Raw genomic sequence first — 17594 nt, forward strand, 5'->3', positions numbered from 1 at the left:
CAGATCGTAGCTCCTCTAGAGAAGGCAGAATATGTTGTGGAAAAGACAGTCCCCCTCCATTTCTTCCGCAGGGTATGTACTTCGGGCTGCGTCAGGTGGGACTCCTGGAGGAACACAATGTGTGCTCCCTGGCCAAGCAGGAAGGCGTGCACTCTGTGTCTTTTCTGTATCGCCCCATATCCTCTCACATTCCACGTAACCAGCCTATACTTCCCTTTCGTGTCAGCCATAATCAGATACCGATGTTCGAGTAGACAATAAAATATAGTGCAGTGTGTGCAGTCGCCACGGTGACCAGAAGACGGTTCCCTCCCATCCCCAAACCCCAACTCTGGAGGCGCAGCCTCGGAACCCAGCTGTGCCGAACAGGAAACAAAACAACAAAAGCAAACCATGAACCATGCATACGCTCTTGGGGGGTCTGCTGCACTTAAGCCACATCCAATGGACCATGTCAATCGGTGTCGCCTGCTCAACGGCGCCGCCGGGAGGGACATTACTTATAATCAGTCACTGTTACCGGCCTTCACTTGGGAGGGGGGCCCCCCTTTCAATCCCGCAGAACCAGTGAGGTATGTCAGTGATAAGTCAGGGTGGTGGCCTAGTTCAGTTCACCCTGTAGGGGGCAGCAGACAGGATCATAACATTGCAAGAGCACTCATTTACTGCAAAACAACATGCATGTCTCCTGTTCTCAGGGTCCCTCGCACCCCCCCCTCCCCCCCCCCCCCCCACGGAGCCTCATGAAGGTTACAAGAGTAAAAAGGATACCAGGGGGACTCAGCGAGTCAGAGTACATTCACAGCAGTCATTATTCCAAGGCAGTGTCCAAGATTTCATCCGCCGCTCGGGGCGTCACATTCGGGAAAAGTACCAAGCTGTTCTCAGAATCCGAATGTACAGTGCTGTCCTCCGTGTCCGTATTCACTTGTTCTCGGTCTTCTCTGAAGGGACCCACCATCGCAATGGCGTCCACTTGACCCTGTTTTTGCTCGTGGGCCGGAGGCCTCCGACCCCTCGATTCCGAGCCTCCCAGATCCGCTCCGCCAGTCTTCGGGCCGCTCCGTCTCTAGCTCCACTGGACATCGATCCCTGAGTCTGGGTCACATCTCGTTCAATGTCCATCACTTCCAGCCACTCTTCCGCGTCTGTAGGGCTGTCAAAGAAGTGGGTCTTATTGTCATGGATTACTTTGAGTCGCGCCGGGAACAGTAGGGCGTAGCGGAGCCTGGCTTTCTGGAGTTTCCTCTTAATCTCATAGTATGAGGACCGCTGTTTCTGCACTAGATTGGTGTAATCCGGGTAAAGTGAGATGCGTTTGTTTTCATATTCTATGACAGCTTTTAGCCGGGCCTGTCGAAGTAACGTGTCCCTATCCCGGTAATTGAGGATCCTCACAATCAGGGGCCGGGGCGGTCGGCCCGGGCTCGGATGACCCGTAGGAATCCTGTGTGCCCTCTCCACACAAAAGTACGGGGACAGGCCGTCCGTAGCAACATGCTCCCGGAACCAGGCCTCCATGAATTCCGCTGCGTGGGGCTCCTCACAACTTTCCGGCAGGCCTATGACGCAGATAATATTTCGTCTATTGCGTCCTTCCGCATCTTCCACCCTGTCCAAAAGAGTCTGTACCTGATGCTGGATACGCTGAATAGAATCTGTGTGCTCAGCCACCGTCTGGGTAAGATCCGTCAGCGCCAGACCCTGGTCCTTGACTTTGTCCGACAACTTGGAGTGATCGGCTTTAAGCAGGGAAAGATTTGAGGTAAGGGTACCCAGTTGCATCTCCATCGCAGTTCTGGAATCCCTAATTTCTTTTAGGATTAAGTCTAGTTTGTCACCCTGTTGGCGAGTAGGCGCAGTCCCGGGCGCGGGATCGCCGGGGGCCTCATCCGAGACATTGTCGGTAGGAGTACCATCTTTAATATCGGCCGCTTTTACCCCCCTCCGCCCCATACTGTTCGTCGTAGGGCAACCTCCTAATCTCCTTGCAAGGTGCAGGGGTCAGTATCTCAGCCCTGTCTGTGGGCACTGACCAGTCTCAACAGTCGGGCCGCGTCGCTGTAGCCCTCACGTTTGAAGGCGCGAATATGCAGGGGGCCAGGGGGGGGGCGGGGGGCTGCCGCTGTTCGGTGGCCTGCTGCGTAGGCCCGGTTCAAGTTCAGCCCACAAAGCTCCTCACAAGTTGCGGACCTGTGCTCAGTCCGCTGCCCCAGCCGACGCAGCAGAATCAACAGGGCGCCGCAAGCTCAGTCCTCCAGCAAGCGCCCTCCTCGTAGATGGAGAGGGGGTGGTGGGGAGCCCAGGGAGGGGGCCGCCGGTGTAGCGCAGCGCCAGCCTCCGTGTCCCCAGAACCCTCCAGAAAAGATGGCTGCCTCGTCTCCAAAGTTACATCCAGGAGGCCCTCGGGCCAGGGGGGAGGGCAGGGGGTCAGTCAAGGGGGGGGGGCCGCCAAAGGTGTAGGGTCGGCTTCCCCAATCCCGCCAGATGCAGGGTCGCCCCTCGTACCTCAATGGGCAGGCGGGTCCTCCGCGAAGTAGCAAGAGGCGACGCCACGGCCCGGCCGCCGTCCGCGGCCGAATCCGGAGTAGTCCTTTCCTCTATCTTTCCTCGTAGTACTCAATCGCCTCGGGGGCCCTCCGTGCAGTCGGATCTCCGCAGTTAGTTCCGATCACCGCGGAGCAGCTTCCAGCCCCACGTAGGCCGCATCAGATCTCGGGCAGGTCCGGCCGGCCGCAAACTTGAGGCCCCGGCTTTCGACCAGGGACTAGGCCGCAACAGCGCCCGGACTCGCCGCACCGCCCCCTTGTCTGCCGGAGGCTCCAAACTCAGCTCAAAGCTCCTGGGAGGGCAGCGCAGTCATGAGCATCCTTTCCTGGGCAATGTTCAGCTCCGTAGCGGCCGTCGCAGGATAATGGCTTCCCGGAGGCACCGGAGCTCTAACGACCTCCGACCGCCATCGTGGCCAGCTAGCCACGCCCCCCAGGTTCTTGTTCCTGATGTGGTGATTTTCCAGTTCTTGTTGACTATTTTCTTCACTTTGTTTGATGCTGCATTGTAAGTAGTTACGCAGGTTACTACGTCTTTCTCTGGTGCCCTTGGTGTGGTGTCTAGAAGGCATTTCTTGCATTTCTTGATTGTCCTTTCTGGGTATTCTCGGTGTCTTAGTTTGGTACACAGGTCTTCCGCTTGTCCCTTGTAGTGACGTATGTTACTGCAGTTGCGCCTCAGACGCAAAAATTGGCTGTAGGGGAGGTTCTCCCTGAAAGGACGGGGATGAAAGCTTTTATAAGAAAGCAGACTGTTCTTCGCTGTTCTTCGCTGTTCGCTTAAAAAGGTTTTGGTCTGCAAGGTTATGTCCAGGAAATCCAGACTTTTATTGTCAGCTGTGTAGGTGAATTTGAGCCATTCATCTCTGGTATTCAGCCACCTGTGAAATTCTTCCAAGCTTGTTCTGTCACCTTCCCATCTCACGATAATATCGTCGATCGATATAGCGTTTCCAAAAAAGAATCTTCTGTTGGTAGGGATTTGCAATATTTTGTATATGGGTCTCTTTGAAATCACTCACATAGAGCCTGGCCACACTTGGGGCAAATGTGCTGCCCATAGAAGTTCCGTGGCATTGCTGATACATGGTGGTGTTGTATTCAAAATAGTTCTCGGTCAGTGCAAGCCTGCAACATTCTAAGACAAAATGTCTTGGTGTTTTGAAATCCCACTGTATGTTAAAGAGCAGTTTCTCTAGTGCGCCATGGGTCTTCTCCTGGGGAAGGCTTGTATAAAGGCTCTCTACGTCAAGTCCTACAAGTTGCATGTTTTCTTCTGAGCATGTTTTTTCGGCTAGGAGGTTCAATAAATTCCTGGTATCTTTCAGGTTTGTGGGAGTTTTTTGGACTAAAGGTTTCAAGTATTGGTTTGCAAACTGGGACAGCGGTTCTAGGACCAAACCTATCCCTGAGATGATTGGTCTCCCTGGTGGTGGTCTCCGGGTTTTGTGAGTCTTCGGGAGTGAGTAGAAGTATGGTATTCTGGGCGTTGTCGTTTGGAGGAATTCCGCCTCATTTTTGGAAATGCAATTGTTCACTTCCGCTTCATCTACCATGGGTGTTCTTGTCCTTTGTAGACGTTCTGTTGGATCAATTGTGATCTTCCTGTAGAATTTCTGGTCAGAGTAGTTCTGTGCACTGTAATTCGTATCCCTCTTTGCTGAGTAGGATGATCCCTCCGCCTTTGTCCGCGGGCTTGATCACTATGTTGGCATTTTTCCGTAGTTCATCAAGTGCCTTTTGTTCGGCATTCGTGATGTTATTGAATGGTTGGATTGTCTGTTTTTTCAGGTCGTTAATTTCTTTCATCACTGCTTGCTCGAAGGTCAATATTTCGATTGGAATCTGGTTATTCATAGGGCAGAATTTTGATTTCCGTCGCAATGTGGTGTCTCCATCCGTGGTGTAATCTACTTGATTGCAAACACAACAATGATGGACAGAATGTGGATCAATGTCACACATTCACCCCAGTCCAAAGATCTGGGCCCAAATCCATCGTTTTTCCACTCCACACCACCCTGGGTTAGACAATGGCGATATGCAAATAAGCGCTGACCCTGTGCCCCATGGGAACAGTCCAGTCCGAACTACAAAAGCCATGTCCTTCCCAGAACGGAAACAAGCATCCGAGGACCGGCCCGGTTTCGAGGTAACACCTCTCTTCAGCCCGGCTAGCTTGATTCCAGTGGTGTGGAGTGCCTGGGACTCACGTCTGAGCATCCCCAGTACACTTAGAGCGGTAACTGCAAACACAACAATGATGGACAGAATGTGGATCAATGTCACACATTCACCCCAGTCCAAAGATCTGGGCCCAAATCCATCGTTTTTCCACTCCACACCACCCTGGGTTAGACAATGGCGATATGCAAATCAGCGCTGACCCTGTGCCCCATGGGAACAGTCCAGTCCGAACTACAAAAGCCATGTCCTTCCCAGAACGGAAACAAGCATCCGAGGACCGGCCCGGTTTCGAGGTAACACCTCTCTTCAGCCCGGCTAGCTTGATTCCAGTGGTGTGGAGTGCCTGGGACTCACGTCTGAGCATCCCCAGTACACTTAGAGCGGTAACTGCAAACACAACAATGATGGACAGAATGTGGATCAATGTCACACATTCACCCCAGTCCAAAGATCTGGGCCCAAATCCATCGTTTTTCCACTCCACACCACCCTGGGTTAGACAATGGCGATATGCAAATCAGCTCTGACCCTGTGCCCCATGGGAACAGTCCAGTCCGAACTACAAAAGCCATGTCCTTCCCAGAACGGAAACAAGCATCCGAGGACCGGCCCGGTTTCGAGGTAACACCTCTCTTCAGCCCGGCTAGCTTGATTCCAGTGGTGTGGAGTGCCTGGGACTCACGTCTGAGCATCCCCAGTACACTTAGAGCGGTAACTGCAAACACAACAATGATGGACAGAATGTGGATCAATGTCACACATTCACCCCAGTCCAAAGATCTGGGCCCAAATCCATCGTTTTTCCACACCACCCTGGGTTAGACAATGGCGATATGCAAATCAGCGCTGACCCTGTGCCCCATGGGAACAGTCCAGTCCGAACTACAAAAGCCATGTCCTTCCCAGAACGGAAACAAGCATCCGAGGACCGGCCCGGTTTCGAGGTAACACCTCTCTTCAGCCCCCTGTAGCTTGTAATCTACTTGATGGTTGAAGAAAACTTTCAGTTTCAGCTTCCGGCAAAATTCAGCCATTTCACATTGGAGTTTAAAGGTGTCCAAAGGGGGTGTGGGGACAAAACCCAATTCTTTATTCAGGATTTTAGTCTGTTCCACGGTATGTAACCGTAATCTACTGATTGTGGAGTGATATCAACCAGAAATAGGATGTATGCACTTGAACCTTAGACCACACCATTCATTGCGTAATTGTACATAATGAACAGAGGCACGCTACCACACAGCCAGTCTCTAAACCTTAAACGAACTGTGTCACTACGAACTGAGATGACAGGTCACAACATTATGTGAATAATGAGAGAACCTTTGTCATATGGGAATGAGTGAATTTTGTCGTACTCAAAGAATTGCCATTTTTTAGTTTCTTTAAATTTCTTCTGTACTACAGTACACAGGCAGCACCCATCCTAGATATCGCGCAAATTTACGCTATCTGTATGTTTGTTTGTCTTGTCTCCCTCTTTGTTTACAGGTACTACGAGACCGTATCAGTCGGGCTAAAATACCTAGACCAACCCTAAAATAAAGAGTAATTTCTTCTCTGTTTTCTCTATGTCCTGAAGAAATGCTACTTGACCCCCTCCCCCCGGGCAAATTAAGGCTGAAACATGTCGACCTTTTCATGGACATTTATTAGTGCGGAAGCCCCTTAACTCCCCTTCCTAAACACGCCAATTTTTTTCAACAAGCCTGAATCCAGACCCAATAAAATGTCCTTCTGTCTGGTCACCCAAGCTTTTTATTAGAAATTTTTCATTCACACTTCCATCACTGATCACTCCTGTACAAACCAGTGGTTCACCTCCGGGTGGAGGAAGCATGCGAACTAACCCGATGATGCTGTCACGTTGCTAAAAAAGAGAGGCGGAGAACCAAGATATACCGCCATTCGAGCCTTGGTGCGTGAATGAGGGGTTTTTGTCGGTATCCGAAACAAATAACTAACAAACCCTGGTTACTCAGGACAAGTGATCCATTCCCCCATTGATTTTTCGACCCCCCTTGCAAAACCAGATTGTTTTGTGATCGAAAATTTTTGATGCTTCCACAATAAGATTTGGTCCCTTCCCTCTTGCGGGCACTTGGCACACCCACAATTGAGGTAAAATTTTTATTGGGAGACATGAAGCAACTCAGTGGTTTGAAATTTGTTTTGTTTCTGGTTCTGGAAGAATATGGCACAGTAATGCAAGGAAAATGTGTGACTTTAATCACATTTTGAGGTTTTGCAAAGCATTGTGGGTACGAAAACCTGTTGGGATCCACAAAAGGTACACGACCCTGTACTCCCCTGGGGGTTTAGTTTACGGAAATAACTATAATTGGTAGATTTTCCCTAGAGACAATGTACACCTTGGCAGAGAAAGACAAATATTACTTCCCATCCATCTATTCCTCAAGTACAAACACATACTGGTTGGATTTGGCACGAGGGTGAGTGAAAGGTTCAAAATGTAGATTTTTTAACAAGAGATTATCCAAAAGTGAAATACACTGTTAATAACTGAAAGTTCCAAAAAAGAACCATTGACTTGCAACTTGTGAGTAGTAAAGCCGCGACAAAGCACCAACCTATTTACTGGCCATTTACATACCTTTCATACATGAAGCACACAAGACCATTCACACCCCCAGCCGCGGGCCCATCTCGTTACAACACTCATCAACAGATCATGTAGAGACAATGTAAACACCCTGGCAGAGAAAGATAGAAAAGATAAATATTACTTCATGCTCCTCTATTCCTCTAGTACACACACATACTGGTTGGATTTGGCACATGGGTGAGTGAAGGTTCAGAGCGTAACATTTTATTAACAAGATATTACACAAAAATGAAATGCGCTGGTAATAATTTAAAAGTCGTAATCCTGCACCATTGACTCGGCTCGTAAGCTGTAAAGCTGCAACAAGGCACCAACCTCTTTACAGGCCATTCACACACCTTTCATGCATGACACATACAAGACTATTCACACTGCCAGCTGCGGGCCCAGCACACTCGCATCAACAGATAGTGACATTAAAGGGCCCATCACTTTCATACGTTCACATGACTGACATAGCAGTTACACTGGTTGACTGAGTGTGTGCACTGGCGTTTGGCTAGCAGGGCATGTTGCCAGCAGCAAGTCACTACACACACTGCCAGCCAAACGCCAGTATACACACACTGCCAGCCAAACGCTAGTCCACACACATGGCCAGGCACCAGTCCACGCGCACTGCCAGCCCGGCGCCAGTCCACGCGCACTGCCAGCCCGGCGCCAGTCCACGCGCACTGCCAGCCCGGCGCCAGTCCACGCGCACTGCCAGCCCGGCGCCAGTCCACGCGCACTGCCAGCCCGGCGCCAGTCCACGCGCACTGCCAGCCCGGCGCCAGTCCACGCGCACTGCCAGCCCGGCGCCAGTCCACGCGCACTGCCAGCCCGGCGCCAGTCCACGCGCACTGCCAGCCCGGCGCCAGTCCACGCGCACTGCCAGCCCGGCGCCAGTCCACGCGCACTGCCAGCCCGGCGCCAGTCCACGCGCACTGCCAGCCCGGCCCCAGTCCACGCGCACTGCCAGCCCGGCGCCAGTCCACGCGCACTGCCAGCCCGGCCCCAGTCCACGCGCACTGCCAGCCCGGCGCCAGTCCACGCGCACTGCCAGCCCGGCCCCAGTCCACGCGCACTGCCAGCCCGGCCCCAGTCCACGCGCACCGCCAGCCCAAGCTTACCACCAGCCGAGCACCAGTCCAAGCTTACCGCCAGCCGAGCACCAGTCCAAGCTTACCGCCAGCCGAGCACCAGTCCAAGCTTACCGCCAGCCGAGCACCAGTCCAAGCTTACCGCCAGCCGAGCACCAGTCCAAGCTTACCGCCAGCCGAGCACCAGTCCAAGCTTACCGCCATCCGAGCACCAGTCCAAGCACACCGCCAGCCGAGCACCAGTCCACGCACACCACTATCACTTTTTTTATACGAAAACACAAACCAATTGGCAATAAATACAAGACTATTACTACAAACACAACAGCTCTAACTAAATAAATCACACTAATGCTGACCATGAAATCTTAACAAAAAATATAAAATGATACATACCAGTCAGTTTACTTTTACGCTCATGGTTGCAAACAGTAACTTCGTTCCATGTGCTACAATTTAAAACATGTAGGGCCACACAGCCCAGGCTTAGGACATTAGGTGACCGTGCATACAACTCTTCTTCCGGATACCTCTTCGGTAACAGACTACTTGTTTTAGGGGGAAAGTTTTGTTTGACTGTGGGAGGAATGTGACCAGAAAAGTGGTGGTCTTTCAATCTAGCCACATCCTCCACCACTGCCTCTTTAGGAACTCTTGCCTGTTCCACTACAGCAAGGCTGCCTATCCAAAACTGATGAAACTGAACAAATGTCATAGTTTACTCTGGAGAACAATCCTTAAATATAACAAAAGCACTGAAAGTTGCTAAATGGAATAAATGGATAGCCAACTTCTTATACCAAATGTACGCCTTACGAACAGCAGTGTAAGGTTCCAACCTCTGTTTTACTCTATCTATACCACCCATGTGCTTATTGTAGTCTAAAATGCATACAGGTTTGTGCACTTGAGCAACCTGGTCCCAAACAGTCACAGCTGAAGTTCTTTAATCTTTGGTAGTCCGCATATAGACATTCCTCCTGTCTGAAAATTTCAGAGCTAGAAGTTAATCACTACGCGAGGCACTGCACTGTCGCTTAAGTTATTTGCAAACCGCTCTTTTGGGTAACTTTTACGGTTAGAGCGGATTGTGCCACAAGCAACAGTTTTCACTTTGAACAATGGCACACCAGTGTAAAAGTTATCTACGTATAAATGGTGACCTTAGTTAAAAATTTTAAAAATTCCTCTACCAAGTTCCCACATAATTTTCTCTAACTCCAAAAGCGGTCTGACAACCAGAGGGATCAATGTATGAATTTCTACTGGTGTAGACCCTAAAATTATATACCTATCTCAAACAGCATATACATCTTAATTCCATAATATGCCCTCTTGCTAGGAATGTACTGCCTTAAAACCCAATCGGCCTTTGAACTGCACCAAAGACTCATCCACAGCTACTTCTTTTCGTGGCACATAGATTTCTGAAAATCGATGTACAAAGTGATCAAGGACAGGCTGAACCCCTTAAACGGCTCAGTGATCTTGTGGCAACGCTAAAGCATTATCAACAAAATGCAACAGACGAAGAAGCAGCAAATACCAATTACGACTCATGGTTGCAGAAAATATAGCCGTTGCTATCAAGGGCTTAGTAGACCAATATGAAAACAGTGAAGGCTTCCTTATCAGGCACATCAGAGAAGTTAAACCCAAGAACTTCAACTCATCCAGATTTGTGAGAGTCCACTGGGTAGCTCTAGACTGGGGCTGAAGTTGTCCGTTAAGTACTGTTCTGCATACAAATTAGTTTGCTCAACAATCTCATCCAAAAATACATCATCCGTAGACTGAAATAAATGAATAGGCAAAACATTTTTATAATTCACTCTACACCCTGCAACACCACTAAAGGCAAGCAACACAGTCTACACCATTTTTGGGTTAACCCAGAGTCCAGCACTTCCAATGGAAAGCCTTGCAGCCCCAGGCTGAAATCCAGATGTCTCTTGCTGCACTATAGTCACACCAGTGTATTCCTCTAAAAGTGGTGCTTCATCAGCACTGAGACTGGCTTCATCATCAGATGATTCCTCTCGGACCAAAAATTCACTTACAGCTTTCTGGCCTTCCTCCTCTTTCTCAGATGCAGTCAGATACCTAATCATTGTCAGAAGAAGACTCAAAGCATACCAACAACCTGCTGAGCAGTTATCATGCGACTAGCGTTAATCATTATCAAGAAACTTAACGTTTGAGACATATGAGCTGCAGCTCTCACACTTTGCATTAGATCGCCATCTGGTGTTGGGCTCGGATGGTTGCACCTTGTTGTTGTCTTGGAAGAAGGCTTTGTAGTCACGAGATAGGTGACTCCTCCCTTGGACGATAGTGCGCATGGGCATCGACTCATCCTTAGATTTTTTTTTTCCACGACTGGGTTCGGATGCAACCTTTGCGCACCAGTTCGAAAACTTCTTTTTAAAACATTTTCGACGTTCACATCATCTATAACTCTTCAAATCCTATTCAAACTTAAACGCTACCTTCATCGATTCGATTCCGGTCGTCAACGTGGGGCCTATCAACGCCATTGGGCCTACGGCTCATGGAAAGGTCGACATTCAAAAAATGCCCCCAGTGTGGAGCAAAATTGCCACACAATGACCATCATAAGGTCTGTAACCTGTGTTTCTGGCCAGAACACGACAAATCCAGCTGCCAAGCTTGCGCCTCTTTTCAATCGAAAAATACTATCCGGGATCGTCGGGCCTGACGACACATCATGGCGCAGAGATCAGCTCTGGAACCAGTGGACATCTTTGATGAAGGCCCAGATGTCCCAGAAGAAGATTCCGAAGATCTGGAAATTGTGTCAGAGGCAGAAGACTCAGAAGACCCCACCACTCCTGGTCAACTAGTGAGTACTACTGCCGCTGCCCCAACCCCACCTCCAAAGTAAAAGGCACTGGTCAAGACTTCGCCTGCTGGCCCCAGTCATGACTGAAAGCACACTTCAGAAGCCCCGCCTTCAAGCCCGGCTCCGAAGAAAAAATACAAGCCTTCTGGTAGCTCAGACCGAGCAAACCGCATGTAATAGTCCCACAGGCACCTTCGATACCGAAGCCAAAAGAACACTCTGCTCCGAAATCAGTTTCGATTCCTCCCGCACCAAAATACAAACCGGCCCAAACACCTCGAGGCCTATCGATAAAACGGCTTCGAACACTTCCAAGCCTAAACATCATGCTACGGCTCCGAAACCCAAGTCTTCGGAACCGAAAAACAAGCCAAAGGATTCTACCGTTCCTCCTAAGGGCAAAGAGCACAACACTAAACCACCCTCGGAACTGAAAAAAAGGGCGCTGAAAGCGGTTATCGAGGAAGAGGAACTGTTTCATCCCAAACAGAAAAAGATCCTCATTGATCCCGAAACCGGATATGTTATAGCTGTGCCATCCAACAGCAGGAACTCACATACTCCTTTTAAGAAGGACTGTGCCACTTCACCTATACCTCCTTCTCCTGTCCTTTCTTCTAATCCCCTTCCTCTCCCTAAACCAGTTACACCACAACCTGTAACTTCTCCACCACAAGAAGATGATGATGATGATTTAGGGGGTAGGGACACCCTATTGACCTGTTCACAGATCCACATCCTATACCACAGGATGACTGGGATTCAAATGACCCAATCGATCCAATAAAACTTCCAAACCCACAGCCATACCCAACAAAACCATCTTCCCCTGTCGACAATATTGGTTTTGGTCAACTCATGTTTTTCATGGTGTGTCTATGTACTTGGACACACCAGTGGAGGATTTCGTTTTAGATACATTTGAACAGTCTCGGAAATCGGTACAAATATTACCAATGAGCAAAGGGGTATTTAAACATGCCCCTGATGTATTCAAAGATACTGTAAGAGCAGGATTTTAAATCCTAGGATTGATAAAAAATATAGGACTGCCCCTGACGACCCTGCCTATATCAGAGGACATCTGACTTTGAATTCACTAATAGTGTCCAACGCTAGGAAGCACACCAATTCACAAACCTTAGGGGATGCACCACCCCCAGATAAAGAATCCAAATTACTAGAAGCCTTGGGCAAAAGGGTAGCTGTGCAGGCGGCCAATTACTGGCGCATAGCTAACACTCGAGCACTGCTGGCTATATATGATAGGACTCACTATGACTAGTTGGAGACCTTATTACAGCATTTGCCGGACCAGTACAAAACTCAGGCAAATTACCTCATTCAAGAAGTAAAATTGATAAAAAATGCCTCAATTAATTGTGCCCTTGATGCAGCAAACACTGCTTCAAGATCCATTAATGCTAGTGTACTGCTCAAACGACATGCCTGTCTACGCATTTCAGGCTTTTTAAGTAAGAGACAGCCATTGTAAATCAGCCGTTCAATCAAGAACACCTTTTGGACCGGCTGTGGATACAACTCCTGAAAAAAGACACACGCGTGGTTCCTTTCATCGCTCCTTTTATAGAGGAGCCTCTCAAAACATCAGTACAGATACCTCCTCTTCATTCAAAACCACCACCCAAACATCCCCGAACAGAGGATATTTTAGAGGTTACAGAGGGAATAACAACAAAGGAAGAGGACGAGGTAACAATAACACTCGTACCTCCCCTGCTTCTAAACTGTGACTAGCCTCCACTCCCCCCAGGCCATTCCACTCCGGTGGTGGGATGATTATCACAGTTTCTACCTGTCTGGAACTCCATCACAATAGACAAGTGGGTAAGACAAATTATCCAATATGGTTACTGCCTGGAACTTACAGCTACCCCCTCCAAACATACCACCCAAGCAGCGTCCCATGTCCACAGAACATCTTACACTTTTAAAACAAGAACTTCTCTTGCTGCTTCAAAAGCAAGCTATAGAGCCAGTCCCCTTACTACATCAGGGAACAGGAGTTTACTCCCTATATTTCCTAATCCCCAAAAAGGATGGGACTCTAAGGGCAATACTCAATCTCAGACCCCTCAATCTGTACATACACTCTGATCACTTTCACATGATCACTCTCCAACAAGTGCTTCCACTGCTCCAACAAGGAGACTTCCTTGCCACACTAGATCTCAAGGACGCCTACTTCCACATTCCCATACATCCTTCTCACAGGAAGAATCTAAGGTTCGTGATTGACGGACAACACTATCAGTTCAAAGTCCTTCCATTCGGAGTCACCACCACACCCATGGTGTTTACCAAATGGCTGGCAGTGGTTGCAGCACACCTAAGAAGACAACACATTCATGTCTTCCTATATCTAGATGACTGGCTAATAAAAGCCAAGTCATTCAACCAGTGTGTTCAACACACTCTTCAAACCGTCCAAACACTGCATGACTTGGGATTCACAATCAATTGCACCAAGTCGCATCTCCAGCTCTCTCATGTACATCAATATCTAGGCGCCACAATAAACACTTCCACAGCTCTAGCATATCCCAGTCCAGCCAGGATAGCCAGTATACTAGCTCTCATTACCAAATTTCAAACACAACACTCTCCCAGCCAGAGTGTTCATGCAACTAATAGGCATGATGACATCTTGCATCTTTATTGTACCCTATGCAAGACTTCAAAAGCGTCCCTTACAGGAATGTCTAGCACATCAGTGGAATCAGGCTCAAGGACAACTTACAGATCTGGTGTTGGTCGACAGCCACACACACCGCTCTCTGCAGTGGTGGAACACTACAAACTTATCCAAGGGGCGGCCGTTCATTGAGAAAGTTCCACAGATAGTTCTAACAGACGCATCACTCACAGGATGGGGAGCCCATCTCCTCAATCACACCACTCAAGGCAAATGGACCACTCAACAGAAAGCGCTCCATATCAATCATCTGGAACTATTAGCAATATTCCTAGCACTGAAATCTTTCCAACTCCATTTACAAAACAAGGCTGTCCTCATCCGTACGGACAACATGACAGCCATGTATTACATACAAAAACAAGGAGGCAGACATTCTCTGCAGCTGTCCCAGCTCGCACAGAACATTTGGAGGTGGGCCATTCCACAAAACATATACCTCCTTGCAGAACATCTTCCAGGAGTTCACAATCAGATTGCGGATCTGTTAAGTCGACAGACACAACAGATTCACAAAAGGGAACTACATCCACAATTTATTAAAACCAATTTTCCAAATGTGGGGCCAACCAGACATAGATCTGTTTGCCACACACGAACGCAAAATGCCCAACCTTCGCCACCAGGTTTCCACACCCGCTGTCCAAGGGCAATGTGATATGGATGAACTGGTCAGGCAGATTTGCGTACGCTTTTCCGCCACTCCCACTGATCCCACTAGTGGTACGCAAGCTCAGACAACAGACTCTAAAATTGATCCTAGTGGCTCCCACAAGGGCACGTCAACCGTGGTTAACCACACGGTTGGAACTCTCACTAGTCCCACACCAAAAACGACACCTCTCCTCATCACTACTAACTCAGAACTATAGAGAGATAAGGCACCCCGATCCAATTTAGCGGAATGTAGCAATCTGGCTCCTGAAGTCCTAGAGTTCGGTTACCTTAACCTTCTGCCGGACTGTATGAATATCAATAAAGAAGCCAGGCGGTCTACCACCAGAGCTTGCTATGCAGCAAAATGGAAGAGATTTGCCATTTACTGCACTAACAATCCTATTGATCCACTGGATGTGTCCATCCAGAACATCATTTGCTATTTACTACATTTGCCAAGATGTAATTAAGCATACTCATCCATACTTCTACATCTAGCAGCACTTGCTGCTTACTTACAAAACAGACAATCACTTTTTAGAGTCCCAGCAATTAAAGCCTTTATGGAAGGCCTTAAAAGAATCATTCCTCCTAGATTACCACCCTCTCCGGTGTGGAATCTCAACATTATACTTACAAGGCTCATGGGACCCCCATTTGAACCTTTACATAAATGTGAACTTCAGTTCCTCACATGGAATGTAGCTTTCCTTATCGCAATCACCTCTCTTAGAAAAATAAGTGAGATCCTAACTTTAACCATACAAGAACCCTTCTTACAAGTACATCGTAATAAGGTAGTTCTCAAACAAATCCAAAATTCCTTCCTAAAGTCATCCCTTTTCATCTTAACCAATCGGTAGAGATACCGGTGTTTTTTCAAAACCCAGACTCCGTAGCAGACCGAGCTCTTCACACGCTAGACGTCAAAAGAGCTCTACGTTATTACACTGACAGGACTAAATCCTTTCGAAAGACAAAATAATTGTTTGTAGCTTTCTCTCCACCTCATAAAGGTAATCCCATCTCTAAAGCTGGGATTGCAAGGTGGATTGTTAAATGTAAACAAATATGCTACCAAAAAGCCAAAAGCACATTTACAGTCCCCCCTAGGGTGCATTAAACACACAAACTTGGGGCTTCTATGGCATTCTTAGGGAACATTCCCCAAGAAGACATCTGTAAAGCAGCAACATGGTCTACAACACACAACTTCACTAAACACTATTGTGTTGACGTGCAAGCCAAGCAACAAGCTTCTGTGGGCCATGCTTTTGCAAACTACTGCAACAGATACAGGTGACCACCGCTAGGGGGGATACTGCTGTACAGTCTATGCAAAGTGTGTGATCTACAGCTCATATGCCTCGAACGGAAAATGTTACTTACCAGTATGCATCTCTTCTTTGCATGTAGAGCTGCAGATCCACACACGCCCACCCACCTCCCAGGGACCTGTATCTGTACCAGTACTATCTTACTTAGCTATACACACATGGACATCTTTTTCTTTTCTACTAACTCCATCATGGCGAAAAATAATCTGAGGATGGATACAATGCCAATGCGCACTATTGTCCAATGGAGGAGTCGCCTATCTCGTGACTACAAAGACTTCTTCCAAGACCACAACAAGGTGCAACCATCCAAGCCCAACACCAGATGGCGATCTAATGCAAAGTGTGTGGATCTGCAGCTCTACATTCCAAGAACAGATGCATACTGGTAAGTAGCATTTTCCTTAACATGCAAGTCAACCATACCGAACACTGTGTAAAATAAGTAATGCAGTGTGGATTTATAAAACAAAAAGTAAAACTACTGGCATATTGCAATGTTAAGTCAATCAATACAAAGCACACAAAGACCTATATGCCAGATTCATCAAAGACCCGTTTTGCGAGTCTTTAATAGCGATTCATAAGGAATCGCTTTTAAGGACTTGCAAAACGGGATTCATGTAGGAATTGCAAAAAATATTGCGATTCCTACATGTTCCTTATTTGCGATTAGCAAATTGCTAAAGGCCCATAGGATTAGCAATTTGCTAATCGCAAATAAGGATGCGATTTCAAGGGTGCAGGGGTGTCCAAAGGACACCCTGTAGCACCCCTGAAATGTTAATTCACACTGATGTTGTGCACACACATGTCCAAAGGACATGTGTGTGTGTAACATGCAACTTAGAAAAATGCATTAAAATGCATTTTTCTAAGTTTTCGCTATTTACCACGAGGTTTGACTTCGTGGTAAATAGCGGTCCTAAATTGCGAATTCGCAATTTTTAAATGTTTCATGAATAGCATTTAAGGAATCTCTAATAGAGATTCCTTAAATGCTAATCCTCGCATATTAGCGAATTCTTTATTAGCGATTTTTGCATTTGGGATGATGAATCCCAAATGCAAAAATTGCACTTGCAAAGGGCCAGATTCTCAGAATCTGGCCCTTTTGCGAGCGCATTTCGCTTGATGAATCTGGCCATATGTTCTGTAAAACAATACTATTCACTTGCTAAAGACTGTTAGACTCGCCAGCACCTACTCTGCACACACACAGCAAGCACCAACGTCATTCCACTGGAAAATAAAAATAAAAGAAAACTATACACAAGGAACCACAATACACAATGTACACAAATACTGGGAAACTTTTACACACATTCAAACAGGAGCTAAATAGGCTATTACAGCTTTTCCAAAAAACACATTAATGCTCATTTGGAGCAACCAGTATAAAAACAATATTCTTCCCAAACATTTGCAACGACACAATCTATAGATCTACCAGTGCCGAAACCTCAAGCATGAGGAAAACAAAAGCTTTGCACTGGAATAAAAAGGAGAAATGAACATTGCGATCACAAATGAATAAAGGCGGCGCCTCTTTCCATGCTGTTTTCCCTGTTCCATAG

The 17594-nt window shown here is 47.6% G+C and overlaps 1 protein-coding gene across 31 annotated transcripts in view; it reads left to right on the forward strand.

Annotated features, from left to right (window-relative positions):
* MAP4 (microtubule associated protein 4) overlaps nucleotides 1-17594 on the forward strand; it is a 1839191-nt gene that overhangs the window by 455045 nt on the left and 1366552 nt on the right. The gene's annotated exons all lie outside the window — the stretch shown is intronic.

Source organism: Lissotriton helveticus, chromosome 10 (genome assembly GCF_964261635.1).
Source record: "Lissotriton helveticus chromosome 10, aLisHel1.1, whole genome shotgun sequence".
NCBI classification, from domain to species: Eukaryota; Metazoa; Chordata; class Amphibia; order Caudata; family Salamandridae; genus Lissotriton; species Lissotriton helveticus.